This window comes from Coenobita brevimanus, chromosome 38 (genome assembly GCF_032717465.1).
Source record: "Coenobita brevimanus isolate Jiangsu-jjx chromosome 38, ASM3271746v2, whole genome shotgun sequence".
In the NCBI taxonomy this organism is placed as follows: Eukaryota; Metazoa; Arthropoda; class Malacostraca; order Decapoda; family Coenobitidae; genus Coenobita; species Coenobita brevimanus.
Window position 1 is genome coordinate 15,211,623 of NC_136991.1, and position 21,986 is coordinate 15,233,608.

Here is a 21,986-nt window from a genome sequence, read left to right on the forward strand (position 1 = left end):
TTGTACAGTACCTGCAGAAGTATTCCCCTGTACTGAAGCTCTCTAAATAACCACCTATACCATGTGAACCCAAATTATCCCCAGTTATAAAACAGACTGAGCCCTTAAAAATTTCACTCCGTACCAGGATGCCATTACCTTCCAAGTCTTTTAGATCATCCACCAACTTTTCAAAAATTTTGCTGTGTCCAAATTCTTTTAAATAACTTTCCTTGCAGAGCATTACTAATAAAGTGTTGTCCACAACCGAGCGGTGATGAGGTGTAAAATTACCAAGTGTCATGTACACACCTATAACTTTATGCTTTTTTTTTTTTACTAGAACCAAGTGGATTGCATACTTCAAAAGCATCCTGATACAGTATTATTCTTAATGCATTAGAATTCTCTTTAAAAAGCACATTGTTCTTACATGCTATTCCATCTGTTATATCCCTGAAGCAATGCACTCTAGCTTCCTCAGTAGTACTGATCGTGCTTTGTCTTGACTCCTCTGTAATTTTAAGTTCTGTCCAAACTGAATCATCTTTAAGAAGAGATGAAAGGGTTTCTTTAATAGGAATGTACTGAAATGTACATTCCTTGTTAAGCTTATTTCTTCCTAAAAAGATTGACACAGGTTTAACATGTCTAAAATGTTCTCTAAAGTATTGATTGCGGCAATAATCTGACCGCAGTAGGCCATTGCTGCACTCTGAAATTAAGTCCGAATTCGTTATGCAGTTAATTACTTCAATGATTTTCTCATCTTCCATATTCAAGGCTATTAAGAAAGTCTTTAGCTTTTCCAAAGAATAGGACATTGATATGCTATGCATGCTTTGAAATTCTTGTTATAGTTTGGATGACAGTAACAGGTAACAAATGCTTTGCCTGCAGTTTTATATATAAAAGAACCATCTTCCTCTCATATAATGCTTTTTCTTCATCAGTCATATTTTTCTGGGTACCAGTTTCATAAAAGTCACTACTCGAATCAAGAATTACATTGTCCTCATTAGAGTTCTCTGTTTGAGAACTACACCCAGCATCTGATGTATCAGCAGAGACACCATCACCAGTACTGGTATCTCTATTAACATATCTGTAACACCTACTTATGTGGGAAGAAAAGGATGACTTTATTTTAAATGATCTGGAACAATTTTCAAGGGGGCATTTTACTGTTACTCCTTCCTGAATATGTTTTAATAAATGTGTTAGTAATTCTTGATAACCTCTGCAGATTTGTTCACATAATGACACTTCACATATTAGTTCCTTTTCTTTCACACTTGATAATTTACGAACATCATGACATTTACGCTGATGGTTCCTGTGTACATGTGACTTCAACCCTGTGTAAGAGTGGAACTTTCTTAAACAGTTTTTAACTGGGCACTTAAAGGCCACCTTATATTCACAAGAATGTAACATACAATGATTCATATACATATTCATGGATTTTGACACATGGCTGCAAAGAGGGCAACTAAATTTTGAATCCATAATGAATGGTTATGGTAAAATTCTTCAAGCTAAAAAAATAAGGTAAAGGTCCAGGAGATAACCAATTATTCTAACACAACCCAACCTAACCTAACCTAATCTAACTTAACCTAACATAACTAAACCTAACTTAAACAAAATACATACTGTATTGTCAACCTGCAGGGTTGTAGACATGGACTTCTGGACCTATACCAAAAATAATTATAAGTTTAAACTCAGTAAGGCCGTACCTATATACAGTACCTATATAAAAGTAATCCTCTATATAAGCATACTCACCCAGAAATAACTTTACTAACACGTTAGAAAACTAAGGCTGCATTGCCAGAGCCATAAAATAAGAAAAAAGACAACTGTACTATGCCTGTAACACAATAACTGTACATTGGCTTGGGTCCTTAAACTTGAAGCACTTTCACAACACTTCTGGCTAAACTAAAGTAAACTGCTGTGCAGGTTAAATACTTTGGGTGCCTTACTGCTCTAAACTCCTAAAAACATTAGGCCTACCGTGACCGTCTCGACTGGTGTAATGTCAAGACACAAATGCAAAACAGTGACGGGAGCTCAAAGAATTACCCTGCTTTTTTAAGGTGACAGTCCCATAAATCTCCTATAAGACAGAGAAAATAGATCCACTACATACTTAGAATATGTGACCTTGGTTGCTTCTTGAGTTATGAGTTGTGTGGGCTTGGGGAAGATAATTATATAAAATACTCTGCTTAGCTGGTTATACACAGCGGTTACTTGGCGGGAAAAGTGTGTACACAACAAGCACTGAAATCCACAATGCGTCGTTGGCTTTATAATTTATAAGTATGCACAAAAATAGAAAGATTCTGGATATTACTCACCATTCATGTCATATTTCCTTCATATTAACTCCTTTTTATGATACAGCTGGCTCAGAATTACAGGAGAAACGATAATGTAAGAATCCTCATGACGGGACGAATTGGCAACTTGTCCAATGTACATTGCCAAATACTTCCTCTCAATGAGATTAATGTTGCAATAAATATTATGCTATAATATCATTTATATTTGTTTCATATATATCTCTTCTTGTCTAGCATACAAAGTGATACAATCCCGATATTTCATAAAGAACAAAATGATGATCGACTGAATATTTAACAAAATAAATATATGAATACCACCTACGGAGAAAAGCAGTAAATATATTTCACAGTTAATGTCCGTAAAATAACGGGAGATGAACGGTAAAATTACGGACGTGTCTCAACACTGCCCGTTAAAAATACGGAGGATTATCTGCATTTTACAAATAATACAAATAACGTCCATTATCCGTAGAAAAACGGATAAAATAGCGCATTTACGTTTATAGCATATTACCCGTTGAAAAAAAAGGAGAATTTCCTGTAAAAAAACGGTTTTTTCTAACAGTGTAGAGGATGTGCCCTCTACCCACATTATATTCCATCATTTGCGTCCCAACTGCACCAGAAATCCCAAGACGAGCATTATGTGGAATATAGGTCGTTGCACCTGTGTAAACAACACTGTATAACAGAAACAAAAAAATGAAAGCAAGAATGGCCTTTCCTAAGGCAGTTATATACGTTGATCACAAAAACATCACCCTGTTTTGTGTGTAACCCACCAATTTCTTGTAAATGATCCACCTTTATGTAACGCTATTTACCCCAAGGTACCTTGTGTGGAAAGTCACGAATGGTTCCTATCTCGAGTGCGTCATTATCGTTTTGTGGAAAATTCTAATTTGATTCAGATAATCTAATTTTTATATCTTTTTACAGGTGACATTGATATTACTTAAGCAATAATGTCTACAGGAGTGCAAGAATTCTCCAGACAGCTTTTGTTATAGATGCGGATCGCTGACACTGAAATACTATAAAAGACGCTTGACTCCACAAGTGAAGAAACTATATGAGCTGTACTTCAGATGTAAAATTGGTGATCAGGACAAACGCGTGGTACCTCATATTTGCTGTGTCAGGTGTACAAGGGAGAAAGGGCAGGGGAGGGTACGAGAGGCGTAACCATGGCTGTCCAGGTTTTACTTTATCTTAAGGATGTAGGATTGACTTTGGCCGAGCTTAATTAATCATGATGTCATACATATCACTGATAAGGTAATGGGTTTGTAACTTTAAGTTGTTTTCCATTTAAGCGAGAGAGCAATATATTGTATTACACATGAAGATATGGCTAGCTTCGCAGCTCAACTGTGGCTTCATAAGAATCAAGGCAAGAGCTAAATCGTTAACCTAAAGTTTCACAATGGCTACGCCGAGTTGAAGAGGGACAGGGAGTGAGAGAGGAAGAAAGGAGATGGTAGGCTGGGGAGGGAGGGGGGGAGGGGGAGAGCTTTTGGTGAGTGGAAGGGGAGGGAGAAACAGTCTTGGCTGTCTGAGAATGAAGGTGGTTGCCAGGCATCACATTTTGATATTGACGAGTTTGTTAGTCATTATTCCCATTCTGGCAACATTCCTGGTGTGTGTGTGTGTGTGTGTGTGTGTGTAAAGGGAACTGCGGTTCACATGAATAGAACCCTCACCACCAGAAATGAGCTTATATTCTGCAAGAGGGTTTGTCTGACTCCGTTCCTCACAATTTTCTTTTATCATAAAAAACATGAATACCTGTGGTTCTCGTATTTTATATTATTAATAATTATTGCTAAAACACATTAAGCACTGAAAATAGCCCATTCATTAAAGAAATTGTAATCATTACAGTTGTAATATCGAACAAATACTGACGTATGATGACTTAACTAAAAATCAATACATAGCTTTGTAAATGTGAAATCCATCTAATTCGGTTTCATATGCTTTTGATCCCTAGCATTCCCCAAGATAAAAAATGTGTATAATCATAGCTAGAGTCTGATGACATATAGCAAGACATATTTATGCTGACATCCTGAATGACGAGCACGATCAACCTATTAAAATGTTCATCCATTAATTGTTGGGCACCAGAACCATCACAGACAAGTGTTAACCCGACGTGCACATATTTTCATCACCTTTGGCGTATGACTACATTACTATTCTCCTCATTCCCCAATATTTTCCACCACACCGCTCAAACAGGTGTTATCCCCTCCCTCTTGAACCCCTTCCAGCTTCACCTCTCACCAATGAACCCCTCGAATGGAACTCGCACCTGGGGAGGGATACTTTTGAGACAGAAAAGCCTATTATAATTTGGCATGGGTGGAGGGGAGTAGAGAGAAAGAAAGGAGATGGGAGACTCTGGGGGTGAAAATAAAGGGGTTTAGCCAATATGAACCATTAGGTTAACGCTTTGCCTGTTGTATAGAATCTTATGAAGCCACAGTTCAGCTGCAAAGGTGCCAACTTCATCTATGACACAACAAACTACTCTCTCGCTTCAAGTGAAAACAGTTTTAAATTAAAACCCATTATCAGTGATGTGATTGACATCATGATTAATTAAGCTCTCCCAAAATCAAACATTAATCCATAATCAAGATAAATTAAGACCTTGACAGCCATGGTTATTGCCGCCCCTCCTCTCCTCCCTTCCCTTCCCTTCCCTCTTTTGATCTTTTTCCCATCACCAGCCCCTCCATACACCCCCCTCCCTCTCTCACTCTCCCGTAACTCGTCGGGTAGAAGCGACCCAGAGGTGTGTGTGCTGGTGTCTCCATTTCATCTGCTCGCGACTGTACCTTGTGTGGAAAGTCACGAATGGTTCCTATCTCGAGTGCGTCATTATCGTTTTGTGCAAAATTCTAATTTGATTCAGATAATCTAATTTTTATATCTTTTTACAGGTGACATTGATATTACTTAAGCAATAATGTCTACAGGGGTGCAAGAATTCTCCAGACAGCTTTTGTTATATATGCGGATCGCTGACACTGAAATACTATAAAAGACGCTTGACTCCACAAGTGAAGAAACTATATGAGCTGTACTTCAGATGTAAAATTGGTGATCAGGACAAACGCGTGGTACCTCATATTTGCTGTGTCAGGTGTACAAGTTCACTTTTGGCATGGATCAAAGGCACCGGTCCTGGTCACCTCGTGATTCACTGATACCCTGATCCCACAGTGTTTTTCATGAACCACTAGTAAAGAAGGAAAAGATTATTTTGCCACCTCTCCAAATAAAACTGGGCTTCATGAATCAGTTTTCCAAAGCTCTGCCGCATCATAAGCCATGTTCCAATACCTCAAGGAGATATTTCCCAGAGTAAATGATGCTACAATTAAAGGAGGCATATTTGTCGACCCTCAGATTCGTCAACTTATGACTGACAAGGATTTTGAATTTAATGATGGATGAAACTGAGTTAGCTGCATGGTGTGCGTTCAAAGGTGTGTGCAATGGACTACTGGCAAAGCATAAAGAGGGCCAACCTAATGTTTTAGTGGATGAATAAATCAAGTGTTACCAAGATCTTGAGTGCAACATGTCACTGAAGCTTCATTTTCTACATTCTCACCTGTCCTTTTTCCCAGAGAATGCAGGGTATGTAATTGATGAACACGGAGAAAGATTTCATCAAGATTTATCAGTGATGGAGAGCAAGTACAATGGGAAATGGAGTCCAGCCATGCTAGCCAATTTCTGCTGGAATCTGAAGCGCGGGCAACCAGAGGCATCACACAAACGCAGAAGTAAATACTAATGAGTAGAGAAACTCATTCTAAAATACTTGTTAAGTGATTAATTTTTTAATGGGTATGGAATATTAACAGTGATATTTCATTTGCCAATGACAATATAATTATTTTTTGTTTGTTGAATGTATGAATATTTAGTAGGCATATTATGAGAAAATGTGACGTGATAGGGGTATTTGGATCTCAGATTCAGATTCAGCACACTTGAACTGATAAAATTCTAAAGAGGACTATGTTTTTTTTCTTGACCCTGAAATTTGTTATAGTGTAATCATATCAAGGACGACACCCGTATAACAATCACACAGTACAAAGATCTTTATGCCAAAACGATGCCATTTTGATGGGATGTACTGCCTGAACAAGATACATCCTCGGAACAACATCAGCGGCTCGTCCATCACGAGCTTTTGAAAAGCCCCCCAAAGCGTTGGAATTTGCCTTTGAGGTTTTTCCAAACCGTCCTGATCTTATGCAAACTGTCTGTTGTGTCCGAGATTGTATTGTCGTTGAAATGAAGGAACCTGAGTATGTAAAGGTACGTGTTCTGTGACATGAACATGCCGAATACCTCAACCCGAGTCAACACATTGGTGGTCCAGTAGTCGAAAAGCACATGTTTTTTCACTGAGGGCATCAGCATCATCAATGCCATGAACACATATATGACGGGCACCATCACGTCAGTCCAGTGTCGTGTCCTGTAGGTGTCCTTATGTGCAAGGTCAGGTGCCGTCTGTGCAAAAAATTTGTCTCATCACAAATGATCGTCATGAGGTGCAGGTCAAAAAATGCCAGAAAACAGCTCTTTATCGAGCTCTTCACCGTTAGTCCAGTCGTGTCCCTGACTTTGGAGTTTGTCTCATCGAAGTCAAACATCCTGGGTTGAAAGGTCATCATCTTTCTCCACCAATCAGCTGCACATGAAGGTGAAAGTTGCACTATTCTCTGTTGCCTTCCTCGCTGCGAGGCAGTCTTGCACACCTTCCGTCCTCTCAGCCAAACAGTCCTGACCGCTGGTTCCAAAGAGGAGGTCCCCAGGGCACGGTGTTGTGGTGAGGGGGCACGGGATGTGCTGGGCAGTAATAAGGGGACACAGGAGGTGCTAGGGAGTGGTAAGGGGTCATGCGAGGTGCTGGGCAATTGTGCCTGGGACCACAAGAGGTGACGTGAGGTGGTGATGGGGCACGAGAGGTGCTTGGCAATGGTGAGGTGGCATGAGAGACATTGCGTGGTGATGCAGTGGCACCTGAGATGGTATTGGGTGGTGAGGTGGCCCTGGAGGTGGTGGTGGGTGGAGGAGTAAACGGGCTGTGGCGGGGGTTGGTGAAGTGGCACTTGAAGTGATAGGAAGTGGTGAGGTGGAGCGAGAGGTTTTGCAGGGTGGTGAGGTTGCAATGGCATGGTGTGGTGAGGTGATGTGGGCTGAGTGCACCTGCACTTGAGGCTTCCCTTCCCCCCCCTTCTCTTCCTCAGTGGAGAGCTACTTCACTACCATCAGTCTCCTCTTCTTTGGTGGCGGAACTGTTCAGCAAAGTGGTGGTGGCTTCTGATCACTGTCACTGTCCGAGGAGCTGCTGCCCTCCTCGGTAGTGGGAGAGTGTAACCACTCATCACCACTCATCTCACTACTCCCCACCATACTTCTCAGACCCAATTCATTCCTCATCGCTCTCCCCATCACAGGGAAACAGATCCGACCTGATCTTGGTGAGTGGCCTAAGGGGCCGGAGAGGGCGGCGCTTGGTGGGGGGAGGGGCTGGGAGGCTGAATTTGGACGTCCATTCATCGCGGAAGTGCGCGGTGTACTGATATGTGAGGTGTATGGGAGTGTAGAGTAAGTCATTCTGAAGACTTTCAGAACATTTGTTCACTTCCCCAAAATTTTCACCGTTTTTGTAGGCCGCGCTTAAACGATGCCAGCGGCCATTTATCAGCTAAACGTCATTCGACGCCAGTGGTAATTGAGGGGTTAAGAAAAGAGAGGATGGGATGAAAACAGAAAGGAGAGGGAGCCAGTGGATGAAACAATATTAAAAGAATATTAGACTAGATAAGAGGAACCATAATAGCGGAGAGAGGGGGAGGTGATATGGAGGAGGAGAGAGGACGAGGAGAGATGAAGAAATAGGGGGGCAAATTTATGGAATTGTGAGCAGTAGGGCGAAAGACAAGTAGACAGGAGGAAAAAACTAGGAATAAATGTAGTAAAAATCTAAGAGAAGGATAATAAACGGGACAGTGAAGCGAGGTGAAGAAGTTGGGAAAGGAAAGAGAAAGAGGGGGATGAAGAGGAAAACGTGCATAAGGACGTGAATAAGTTGAAAACAAAAAATGTAAGGAAGAAAGGAAGGAAAGAGCTGGAAGGAAAGGAAGGAGAGAAATGGAAAAACGGTAGGCGAGGGGGGGAAGGAAGAAAAGCAATGAGGTTCGAATGGAAGTATGTGTGGGGGAGAAGTGATAAGTGGATGAGTGAGAAAGGGAGGGCAGAAGAATCAGAGAGAGAGGGTAAGGCCAGAGGCGTGGGAAAGTAATGGGAAAGGAAAAGCTAATCAGGATGGGTGGAATGGTAATGGTAGGAGTGGAAAAGGAGATAGGAGTTGGAAGGAAAAAGGAGAGGTAAAGGTGGGTGGTGGACAAGGGAGAGAAGAAATATAAGTAAAGTGCGCTTTGTTAGTGCGTGACGAGTGAGCGAACGTTTGTATATACGCCTATAGTTATAGTTTCATCTTAGTGTGAACTTTCAATAGTTTTGATGAAGTAGTTGAACAATAAGAGAAGAATGATTGAGCTAAAATAATTACTTTCTCAAGTTTTCTCTCTGGATGCGCATATAACAAAGTGCCGCAGCATTTATCACACACGCAATGTTCAGTTCTCTGCTCCCGACTTGCTGTGTCAACAAACTGCGTCGGTAAACTCTTGACTACTGATTGAATGAAAAACAAGCAAACAGGAATGAGGATATTACCGTTACATCCCCATCCCAGACTGCCACAGACTTCAACAGTAGTAGTTCAGTATAGGAAGGACGTTGCCTCATGAGTTGTTCTCCTTATGATCAGCCTTTCGGTGTACAGTTCACTGTCTATATTTTCCAAATAATTATACTTAATGCTTTCAACGTCACTTCACTATTCTCACAAGCACTGGAGCTATACAAACTTTACTACTTGCATTTGCACGTAACACTTGACACTTCATTATTTTCACAAGTACCGATCATGTATAAACTTCAGTAACACTCCACTGTTTGCCAATAAAACTTCAGTGTTTTCACAAGTACCGAAAATATACAAACTTCACTGCACTACAATCAAACTGAACTGAAAACCGACTGAACTTCCACTAGTGTCATCCCCATCCTTATATAGCATTCCCAGCTTCTCCAACATTCTAGGACGTGTTGGTCCTGTATCTTCCCCTAGCAACAACAGTTACCAATTCGGAGACATCCAAAACATGCCAAAGTTTTCTTACATTACATAACACTATAAATGATTTAGAATACACACTTAAATTAAATGACATAATTTAACAAGAAATCACATAAACAAAACATTATAAAGAAAATGAGTAAAAAAAAAAATACTGCATAGCTTACGAAACAACTACGCTCACAAACAGCAGGCAAACTGGCAACTTTGACTCATACCGGAACTGACAGTAAAACTGGAAAACGTCAAGAAGCTTCTCAACTACCAAACTGGCACATCTAGCTTCTTAACACTACCCCTTCCCTAGCTCTTTGTCGTCTTGACAAAACTACACGGTATATACAAACATAAACCTTAATCCTAATGAACATCTAACTATACACAAAATAATCCTTCAACTTATCAGACCTTCTATGCCACTTCCGACAACGTCCTTGTTCCTCCACACAGTCCACTCCACCTGGAAGGTCTTGCTACTCTTCCTGATTCAGGTCTTCCCTCGGGAAACTGTCACCATCCTCTTGCACTTCAACTCCGTGGTCCTTCTCAACATCCTTGGCTGTGGGAGAGTACGATTCCATGGAGAGGTCCCAGCTGTACTATCCTGGCCCATGGTACTGCCACAGACGATTCACGTGTACCATCTTTGGGTGAGACTTCCTGCCTCCCCGAATCCGATATGTTACATTTGATGGGCAGTCCAAGACAGTGTAGGGCCCGTCCCACGGGCTCTGCAGCTTCGGTGACTGTCCCTTCATTCGCTGAGGATTGTATAACCAAACTTGGTCACCATTCTTGAAGTTCACCTCACTTGCCTTGGCATCATAATTGCACTTCATCACCTCTCCTGAAAACTTGAGGGCTCCTCGCACTTGATGATGTACCCCAGCCAGCCTTTCCTGAAGATGCTGCACATAGCAAGTGGTATCTGCAGGCAGCTCTTCACCAGGTTGACTTCCCATTAACAAGTCGAGAAGTAAGCGTAGCTCGTGGCCGAACGTCAGTTTTGCAGGGGTGTAGCTGGTAGAGTCATGGGATGCAGACTGCTATTCCCTCAGCAACACAGGTAATTTCTAGCCCCATTCTGTTTGTCCACCTACACAGTACTTGGCCAGTTCTTGTCCTAGGGTCCAGTTGAATTTCTCCACCATCCCATCTGACTGTGTCCTTAGTAGGGTTGTCCTGGTCCTCTTGATCTCCAATAACTTGCAATATTCACGGAACACGGCAGACTCAGAGTTTCTACCCTGGTCTGATGTCGCTCTTGTGGCATCCCAAAATGACAGAAAAATTGGTCAACTAACTCCTGAGCAACAGTCGCAGCCTCTTGATCTGGGATTGCAAAGGCTCCTGACCGCATTGTGAAGTAGTCCATGGTGACACATATATACCAGTTTCCTCGCTCAGTAAGTGGCAAAGGTCCAGCAATGTCCACTGCAATTCATTCCATCGGTGAACCCAGTTGGTACAGCTGAAGAGGGATGCAACCTCATTTCTTGGATCTCTTCTTGGCACAACACACATCACAGGTCTGACACCACTCTTCAGCATCCTGACACATGCCAATCGGGTAGAATCTCTGTCGCACCCGGCCTAGAGTTTTCTTCACTCGCAGGTGCCCACTAGTGATCTGGTTATGGGACTTATCTAAGGTCTTGGACCTCATCTTCTTCAGAACCACCAGTTGCCAATACTTGCTGAGGCCATGGGGTGTCACCCAGTGACGCTCCAGTAGTCCATTGTTCAAACGAAGAAGGTCACACTGACTCCAGTAGCTCTTGGCTGCAAGATGGTCCCACTGTACTCCTCTGCAGCCACTCTAGCACTGGTTGTAAATCTACGTACTCCATCTGCATTCTCCTCAGGTCTTCTTCATCTGACATTGGCTCTGTCACTGCAGTATGGCTGCATTTCTTACTATGATCTTTTTTAATACACTGCCAGCACTCTGGATCACAAGGCCGACAACTCAGGCTGTCAGCATTGCCATGTACCTGCTTAGAATGGTGCTGCATCCTCATAATTGTGCTGGTCTAGCCTCCCGAGCCATCATGCCAGTTGTCTTTCTGGATTCTTTTGCGTTTTCAGCCACTTGAGTGCTGCATGGTCCATCCTGATGATGAAGTAGGACCCATACAAGTAGGGATGGAAGAAATCAAGGCTCTTCATCACTGCCAAGAGCTCCTTTCTGGTCACACAGTAGTTCCGCTCCCATGGGCTGAGCTTCTTGCTGTAATACGCCACCATGTACTCTCTTTCAACCTTCTTCTGTGACAGGACTCCACCAATACCTTGGTCACTAACATCACAGCCCAAGATAAATGTCTGATTCTGGTCTGGGTATGGCAATACTGGAGAGCTTGCCAACACAGGCTTGAGTTCATCAAAGGCCTTCTCAGTCTCGGCTGCCCAAGCAAACTTCTGCCTTTTCCCCAACAGCCTGTGAAGAGGTGCAGCTTCGTTGCAAAGTCCTTGACAAAACGCCGATAGTAGGTGCACAAGCTCAGGAAACTCTGTAGCTCTTTCATGCAAGTTGGAACTGGCCACTTTTCCTCAGCTGCCACCTTCTCTGGGTCAGTACAGACATGGCCTCGCCTACAATGTGTCCCAGGTACATCACTTCCTTCTGAAACGGGTAGCACTTCTTGGGTTTCAGCTTGAGGTGTGCTGCATGGATCACTTCTCACTGCCTATCATCCTAACCATTCTGATCAGCAAGTTCCTCAAATTGTGCATGGTAAGCTTCCCAAGATACTCTGCCATCAAATTAACGAGGTTTCTTTTTAGTTGGACCCCCATTATTACCATGCTCTTCACTGGTTTGGGACCTAAAAACCTGGGCATCATAATTAAGGCCAGGACTTAAATCTTCCGCATTCTGATTATTCAGCCCTATAATGCTGCCTCTAGATGCCTGGGATCCATCAAGATTTATCATGTGTCCATTCCTTTCATATGTGCCCTGTACACTAACCTGAGGCTCAGCAATGCAATATTTCTCTATACCCTCAATAGTCTCACGAATTATGTTCACATTGTCAACTACATGGTTCAGCTGGTTATATACTGTATATGCTGTCTGCACTCCATTACTGTTCCTTCACTAATTGTCTTCAACTAGTCGTCTACATGCTGTTTGCACTCTGTCACTATTTCCTCACTAATTGACCTAACTGGTCGTCTACATGCTGTTTACAGTCCATCACATTAGTGTTTACCCCATACTTCTGCTGCTGTAGCTCGACATCTACTTCCTCCTTAAGCTGTTGCTGTTCCTCCTTCATTTCCCCCATGAATGCATCTAGTTGTCCTTGTACCCTCAGTTGTTCATCCCTCTGTTGCTCATGTAATGCCTCTTGAAGTTGTTCATATCGTTCTTTTTGTTCTTCACGTTCGGCCTGTAATTGTTCTCAGAGTTCTTTCTGTCCTCCATTCTGTGCCTGTAATTGTTCTTTGAGTTCTTTCTTCTGTGCCTGTAATTGTTCGTTGAGTTCTTTCTGTCCATTCTGTGTTTGTAATTGTTCTTTGAATTTTTTCTTCTGTGCCTGTAATAGCTTCACAATTGTCGCCAGGGACATTTCCTCCTCCAGCCCAGCTTGAGACCTTGGCAGCACACCAGCTTCCACATCGAAGGTTAGCCTCACTGTAGCCCTTAATAATCCACACACCTGACACCAGTGTTACGTCCCCGTCCCACACTGCCACAGGTTCCAATAGCTGTGGTGCAGTATAGGTAGGACGTTGCCCAGTGAGTTGTTCTACTTATATCCAACCTTTTGGTGTTGCACACAATATCAGCTGAGGTGAAAATAAACACTGGCTTCTTAAAGTTCACTGTCTTTATTTTCCAGATAATTACACTTAATGCTTTCCATCTTCACTTTCTATTCTCACAAACATTGGAGCTATACAACTAACTAACTAATTGCAATTACACTTAATGCTTGACACTTCACTATTTTCACACGTACCGATGATGTACAAACTTCAGTAACACTCCACTGTTTGCCAGCAACACTTCACTGTTTTTTTACAAGTACCGAAAATGTACAAACTTCACTGCACTACACTCAAACTGAACTGAAAACCGACTGAACTTCCTCTAGACTCTTCCCCATCCTTATATAGCCTTTCTTGCTTCTCCAACATTCTAGAACGTGTTGGTCCTGTACTTTCCCCTAGCAACAACAGTTACCAATTCGGAGACATCCAAAACATGCCAGAGTTGTCTTACATTACATAACACTGTAAATTACTTGGCATACAGACTTAAATTACATGACATAATTTAACCAGCAATTATATAAAACATTATCAAGAATAAGAGCACAAAATTTTATGCACAGCTTAGAAACAACTACGCTCACAAACAGCAGGCAAACTGGCAATTGTGACTCGTACCGGAACCTACGGAAAACATCGGGAAACGTCAAGAAGCTTCTCAACTACCAAACTGGCAAATCTTGCTTCTTAACATTACCTTTAATGATTTCACCACTAAAACGTAGAAAAAAAAAAAAGTTCACGAAAAGTTATGAGCATAATATCCGAGATTTTACTACAAGAATTCATGCAAGAAAACACAGTCTTATCACATGAAGTAATTTTCATTTCGATTTCATAGTGGAGCATGTCAGGTGATGCCATCGGTACATTCCCTTGGAAAACTGGGATTCCAAGGGGTTTCTTTGGTCTCATGAGTAAGGGCATAGCAAAAAATAAAAGTTTTGAATGTATCTACCACTTGCGAGAATCTCTTTATCTCGCACAGTAGAAAAGTTAATACTCTGAAAACCATCGTGGTCATACCGTGTCGTGTCGGGCCGCTCATTTCTCAGCTAAGCATAGAGTACACATCGCTTCGCTCGCTGCGGTTGCTCGTCCGTAATAATGAAACATAAAACAAAAATAAATGTGGACGAAAAATTGTGCAATGAGGAGAAAAGAAAAAGGAAGGATAAAAAGCCTAAAAAAAAAGAGCAGAGAAGATATGAAATAATAAGAAAATGAATAAAGACTTACAAATAGATGGATGAGGGAAAAATTGAGGAAAGGAATGGAATAAAAATTGAAAAAAAAAAAATGGCTAGGGAAGTAAAAAGATTATATCACACACGGGAGCGGAAGTGAAGATAGAAAGTAAAAATAGGACAGGAAATGGAAATCTTTAGGTGAACGAAAACACTCAAGCATAGGGTAAGAAAAATGTGAGAGAGAGAGAGAGAGAGAGAGAGAGAGAGAGAGAGAGAGAGAGAGAGAGAGAGAGAGAGACTACGATAAAATGGAAGGTAGGGACGGAGTAATGAAGAGAGAGTGCAGGGAAGGAAAATGGGGTAGAGTGAGTAAAATGTAAGTACAATAACGATTGGAGGAGAGAAAATAATAAAAAAAAAAAAGAGGGAAAAATATGAGAAAACGACGAGGTGACAGAAGGACATAAAAGAGGAAAATGGTGGAAGGAGGAAATAGCAGATGGAAGGGAGGGAGGATTATGACAGAGGAGGCAGGGAGGTAGGAGGGGAGGAAATGAGAGAAGACGGGAGGAAATGTGGGAGGAAAGAGAGAGCAACTCTTGTTTCAGGTGAGGTCAAAAACACTGTTGGAACCAAACATCATTTCCTCTCTCAAAGTCTCTCTTCACTGTTCTTTATCCATTCGTTCCTCATCATTTTCTTCCATCAATTCCCTTTCCTTAAGTGACTTAATCTCAGCTTCCTTGTTCTTTCTGTTGTAATTAATCCACCATTTCCTTTCCATTCATGCTTTTTCATTTCTCTTTTTCAAATACCTATTTTTCTCCTCTCCTCCTCCTCTCCATAAGTCATCAAACCTCTTTACTATATGAAAGATCATCGCCATCATCATAATTATTTAAGGTTATTTCGGTCTCATATAGGTCATGAATATAAAAAAAAACATATACTGACTAGCTATCACGTGAGGAAAGCATCACTTAGTTTTACTGTACAGAAATTAAACTGGAAGGTCGCATGAATAAATTCACGATGTCAGGTGGCTTTGGATACACACAATATTATCATATATATATATATATATATATATATATATATATATATATATATATATATATATATATATATATATATATATATATACTGTATATGTAATGTAATCTACATGTGGCTGAGTCTTGGTCTCATGTCTCTTTAATATTCAGCTCTTATTACAGTTTGTTTTCCTCAAATGTCTTCTGATTCAGTGGTGGGTTGAGAGGGAACTGTGTGTTCTCTACCAAGTGGGTGGCACTGATAGGTTTGAAGGGATGTACAGTCTCCAGCAAAAATAAAGCGACTGGCTCGACGAGCAGGTTGGTATATGTGGCACATCCGCACCCCAGTTTTACCCAACCCGCTCTCTCCCTCGTTCCCATTCATTCGTCTACCCTCCACCCTCCCCACACCCAAGGGCAAGAGAGTAAAGTAAGGCCTACTCGCATTGTCTCAACAATTCCATCATCCATCTGTCTTGGGAAATAATGGTTTTGTTTTGATAACGAATAAAAGCACAGTACACACTGTTTTACTCTACAGTATAGTTATTAATACACCACGATCTGAACGCAGGGTGATAAAAAATATATTCGTATGATAGAGAGGTATGTAATCATATAATTTATCATTTTGAAGGTTGTATCCAGCCAGTGTGTAATATTAAACAGTCGGAAGCTATATGTTTGTAGGGGTCGGTGGTGTGTGTGGTGAGTAGCTGGCCATCACACGTTGTGGTGGAGGCATGGGCAGAAAGAGATGGGCCCGGGGTCGACGGCTCTGCCCGAGGTGGATAGTGTGTAATTCACCTGGGTCGGTCAGGATCACTTGATGGTCGTGATCGTCAGCTTTTACCCTCCCGGAAGGGAGCTGAAAGCTCATACAGTCCGATCTAAGGGCAAGGCTGTGACCTTCACACACGCACACACCCGTCCCCTTGCTCAAGGGGGACAGTAACCACCCACTTCGTCAGTGAAACTTTTCACAACCTGAGCGAGGCGCGAACTCCCGTCCACCAGTTGGCAAGCGAGAACGTTACCACTGCACCAGCGAGCGGTGTGTGTGTGTGTGTGTGTGTGTGTGTGTGTGTGTGTGTGTGTGTGTGTGTGTGTGTGTGTGTGTGTGTGTGTGCTTTCCACCAATGCTTATAAACACGTCTTTATTATCACCATGAAGTGTGCATAACAATATTGTCCACTGTGCCATATAATGGTGATATTTATAGTTTAACGAAATGGAAAGTAAGCATTTAATGATCGGTACACAGTAAGACCTTATTTTCTAAATGTTGTTCAGTCAGATACCCAGTGCAGATTATAATACATTAGAGTCTGAATATAGCCTTTAACTCTGCAGGATAAGTCAAGCTAGAACACCAGGTCTCTAGTAAAATATTCAGTATTATCACTATACCACATGTTATTGTAGGGCAACTAGAACAGGCCCATAGCAAAGGTAGTGGGTGGTCCTACTCGGTGTTGAGAGGGTTACCTTATCACTGCCCCGGTTACCCACAACAGTCCATTATCATATAAATCCAATGTCTGACCCCATTGTTTCATATCATTTTAAAATGTGTTCTTAAATATACCGGTAGTCAGTTAGTCTTCCATATTAAATATTTGTGTATCCAAAACCGTTTGTCCATTACATCCTTCCCTCTCTAAGGTAATTGACGTTTCGGCTGACGATAGTTAATGGGAAAAACCATGGCCACACAGAGATAGAGGAAAGTAGTAACAGACATACTGTAGGACACAAGTTGAAGAGCAAATAATCATAAGGTTAATCTGACCACTACGTCTATTACGTTGCTATAAGTAACACTGACCAGTGTGAACTGTAACTCGTCATACCTTTGTTGAAAATGTTCTCGTTGAAAACGAATAAACTGAATTATCTGTTGTATGGCACGATAATGTTGATTAGCGTAAGCTGCAATCGAGACAAGTTTGGTTACTATGCAGATCATCTATCTGGCCAATTTAGTTATTGGTTACCTTTTTCGAAATACGTCGTGTTATAAACGAGTGAATCACAAATTACACCCTATTGCAGTTATAACTATATCAGGCAAGGTTATATTCCTGATATTGTTATCAGGATGTGGCGGGTCTCTTGCTGGAGTGAGTGGTGCTAAGTGGCTGAGGCAAGGGGTGGAGGGGGTTGGTTGTATGCAGGGCAAGATTAACCCTGTGATGCCTGGTAGGAAGGCAGACGGTTGGCCTGCAACATATAGATCTTATTTTTCCGTTATTTCCAGTGAAATTTTGGCATGACCTATAATGGCCTTTTTTAATGGCCCGATGGGTGATGGCACTTATTTGGACGCCCAAAGCTTATATTTATTCCGCTCTGGAAGTCTGGATGGCCTGTGACAGGCCGTGGCCTGGTAAGCAGTTGTCCATTTTGCCTATACCTGGTAATCCAGCCCTGGTTGTATGGTGTGCGCGGGGTCAGCACACCACACAGCATACTCTACTGTTGGCTATCCTGTCTATGGGATTGACCTTGATACTTATAATACTGTCAGCAGCAATGAATGGCATCTACATATTGACTGACCTTTGGTAATGCCAGCAACCACGTCATGGCCTCGGCTTAACCACCAGACAAACTGTCATCCAGTCCCTGTTGTCCAACGTTATCCGATTAAGACATCATTAACCAAGATAATATTGATCATGTGTTTTACTTATCAGCAACACTTTGCGGTTATCACACGTAAGGTATTAGTAGTAACCAATGGTACTGACCTATAACAGAATTTGTAAAGTAACAGTACGTCGAGTAAGGAAGGAACACACACCTACCACAACAAACATCTGCTTATAGCTTCCGACTGTTTAATATTACACACTGACTGGATACAACCGTCAAAATGATAAATTGTATGATTACAGACCTCACCATCATACGAATATACTACTATTATCACCCTGCGTTCAGATCGTGGTGAATAAATAACTACACTATGGAGTGAAGAGAGAACCTGTATTTTTTTTACACAGGAAAAATCATCAGAGAAATTACCAATATGCCGGGAATCGAACCCGGGACTCTTAGGTGAGAGCCAGGCAGCATACCACTACACCACGACCAGGTAAAAGTTAACTCACGTTGTCACAATCTTGTAACCAACGTCCCTCCGCCCCCACTGTGGGCCTGAAGAGGATGAGTTAACCCCCTGGCACTCGGGCAAGTAGATGCTTTTAATCTATCCCAAACACTTACGGCAAGTCAGAATGAAGAGAGAACCTGTATTTTTTTTTACACAGGAAAAATCATCAGAGAAATTACCAATATGCCGGGAATGTAATATGTTTCTTTTCTTCGTTATCATAACAAAACCATTATTTCCCAGGACAACAGGATTACGGAAGAGTGGTTGAGACAATGCGAGTAGACCTTATTTTACTCTCGTGCCCTTGGATGTGGGGAGAGTGAAGGGTAGACGAATGAAATGGGAACGAGGGAGGGTGGGGAGGGGTTGAAACAGGGGGTGCGGTGGTGCCACATATACCAACCTGCTCGTCGAACCGGTCGCTCTGTTTTTGCTGGAGACTGTACGTGCCCTGTGGCAAGTGATCATTAATTTCTCTACCTCAAGTCAGAAGGAATGGAGAGATGGGGTGTGGTGGACGCGATGGCGTTCTCTTTACCACCTAAGTGTTCCTGTTCGGAAGATAACACTGGACGAATTCGCAAAGATGTGTCAGGATTTGACAAGTTCCTGCATAAGTTTTTCATTCTTTTGTTTCTCTCTCTCTCTCTCTCTCTCTCTCTCTCTCTCTCTCTCTCTCTCTCTCTTAATTTATCTCACTACGGCCTTGTCACAAACTTCTAAGGGTCATTTACACCACTTCCTTTCCTTTCGCAGAAAATCACATTTTGCTTCCCATCCCTTGCATCCCAGCTTAACAGCCTTAGAAGGATCAATGGATCAGTTGCTGTTTCCTTTCCTTGTACTTACATGTACTCATCCTGGCCCCTTTCCCTCGCATAGTTCTTCCACCACCTACAACTCAGACTAAATTTATCCTCCCCTCGCCATAGCAATCCAACCACTCATCTCTTCCTTTTGTTTCTCAATGTCTCCTCCATCTTCCCATCTCCCTTTCATCACCACCTCCCTCAGGCTACCACCAGTCACCCCTTCGCACAACAGGTCCTGGAGACCACAGCCCAGACATTATATTTTAGCTCACTGGATAATTCACACTTGTACCACTTCAGCTTTTTGCAAAACTGAACCTTTTTTACGGACCCGGTTCTCTGAGAAAGCAAGCTTAAATAAGTTTCGTTCGTTTTTTACGCTCTTCCTTTAATTCACTGTTCCATTTTCTATTTGGGTATGTCTGGAATATGCATTTCCTTTTCTCCTCCCGTTTCTGGAGTCTTCGGCTTCTTGATATTTACTTTTTCTTCTCTAAGTCCATTTCCTGAAATTTTCTTCCTTCTTTGGCAGTCTTGCTTCTCTCAGGAAAGTCCACCTTCCACCTGCTTGCAAGCCACATAATATGAACTCTTGCTACCTTCCTTTTACTCCTATAAGTTCTGCATCTTTGAAGAAATAATCATATCATTACAGCGATCTCCCTTTTGTGTCACTCCTTATTAACCCTATCATGATACTGTGACCCTCTTTGTTGGCATTGTATTCTGTACGATGTTTCACACTTCCATTCACTTAATAGAAGACCTTCCCAGTCTTAAGGTAACAAAATAATCCTTTCTTTTTCCTAAGTGCTTGCCAGGATATGTTTCATCTTTAATTAATGCTGACCACTGTGAATGGTTAAAGAATTCCTTACTGCTTTTTCCGCTGAATCCTCCAAAATAATGAAAGGGTCTTAGGAGGTAGAACAGTGTAATGAAAAAAAGGGAGAAAGGAAGGTCAAGAAGAGGGAAATGAATAGGCTGAGACAAGTACGAGAAAGAAGGGAAAACAAAGAACAGGCAGTGGGAATGAAAAGGAAAGAGGGAGGAGAACAATACTGGACGGAGGATATAGATGACATGAAAATGAAGACAGACGAAGAAGAAAATAAGTAAATAAAGGTTAAAGAGAAATGGTGAAGAAGGGAGAAAAAAACAAGGCACATGATAAAGAAACGGATGATCAAGCAAAGACAAAGGACGGATAAAAAATGGGAAAAAAGAGTAACAGAAGGAAAATTAAATACATAGATGAAAAGATCAACGAAGAAGACGGAAAGAGCTGGGTAAATAAAAGGAAGGGATTGGAAAAGGAAGAAAAAATAATAATAAACGAAGCTAGAAATACAGGTTGGGTAAGAAACGAAGAAGGTTGGTGCGTGAAGCTAAATCGATGACGAGAGAGAGAGATAGGATTGGAAGATAAATTATGGTAACAATGAAATGCGATTGAGAAAAATATTAAGAGAATAAAATAAATGATATGGCTGATGGCGTTTGATACGGAAGTGAACAAATGCAGTGTAAAAAAAATAGGATAGAGGGAGTGGGGTCGGAAAAGATAGAAAATTAAGGGTAACGCAAAGGAAAAGAAGAACTAGCGAAGCAGCGAAGAAATGAATTCTGAATAGAACACTAGTGAACACATTGTAGAGAGAGATGTTAGAAAGAGTGGTTGAAATGAAAAGGGAGTACATTAAAAGAACTTGGGGAAAGCTGAGAGAGAGGACTAAGTGTAAGTGGGAATAAAAATAAGAGTGTATGTGGGGAAAGAGAAGTGAAGGGGCAGAGGGGATAGGATATGGGAGAAGGTCATGGTGTTATGCAAGAAAAGAATATACGAGTATAAGAGGAGATGAAAGATGGGAGGGGAAGGAGAGAGGGAAAAAAAAAAAAAAAAAAAAGGTAAGGGAGAACTGAGGTTGGACGAGAAAAGATAAGGAGAGAGGACAGAAAAAGATGGGAGGGATTTGGGAGGAAGGGAGAAGTGAGAAAACGTTCCATAAGTTGATTAGGGGAAAGGAGAATGGACATGAAGTAAAAGGAGGAGGATGGATTGGAAGGGTGGGGGAACTGTTAAAGTGGTGCCTAATGGCAGATTACGTTATTTTTTTTTATTTCCTTTCTCTCTTTCCTCTCTCTTTCTGTGTGTGTGTGTGTGTGTGTGTGTGTGTGTGTGTGTGTGTGTGTGTGTGTGTGTGCGCCGCACTAATACAACCGGCCAAATTCAGGGCTTATCCCTAACTACGTCACTCCCTTCCTCACTCATTTATCCACTGTACTTTCTTGAAGAACAGGATTCAGACCTTATAGAGGGAGTTTTGGAAAAATAAGCTTTGCAAAGTGGTAGATCCCCGGCCAGGATTCAGACAAGGTGGACACCCGTGGTCTTCACTCCACACGGGGTGGTGGGCAACAAGTGTACCACCCAGAACCATTTGGCACAGCCAGTGT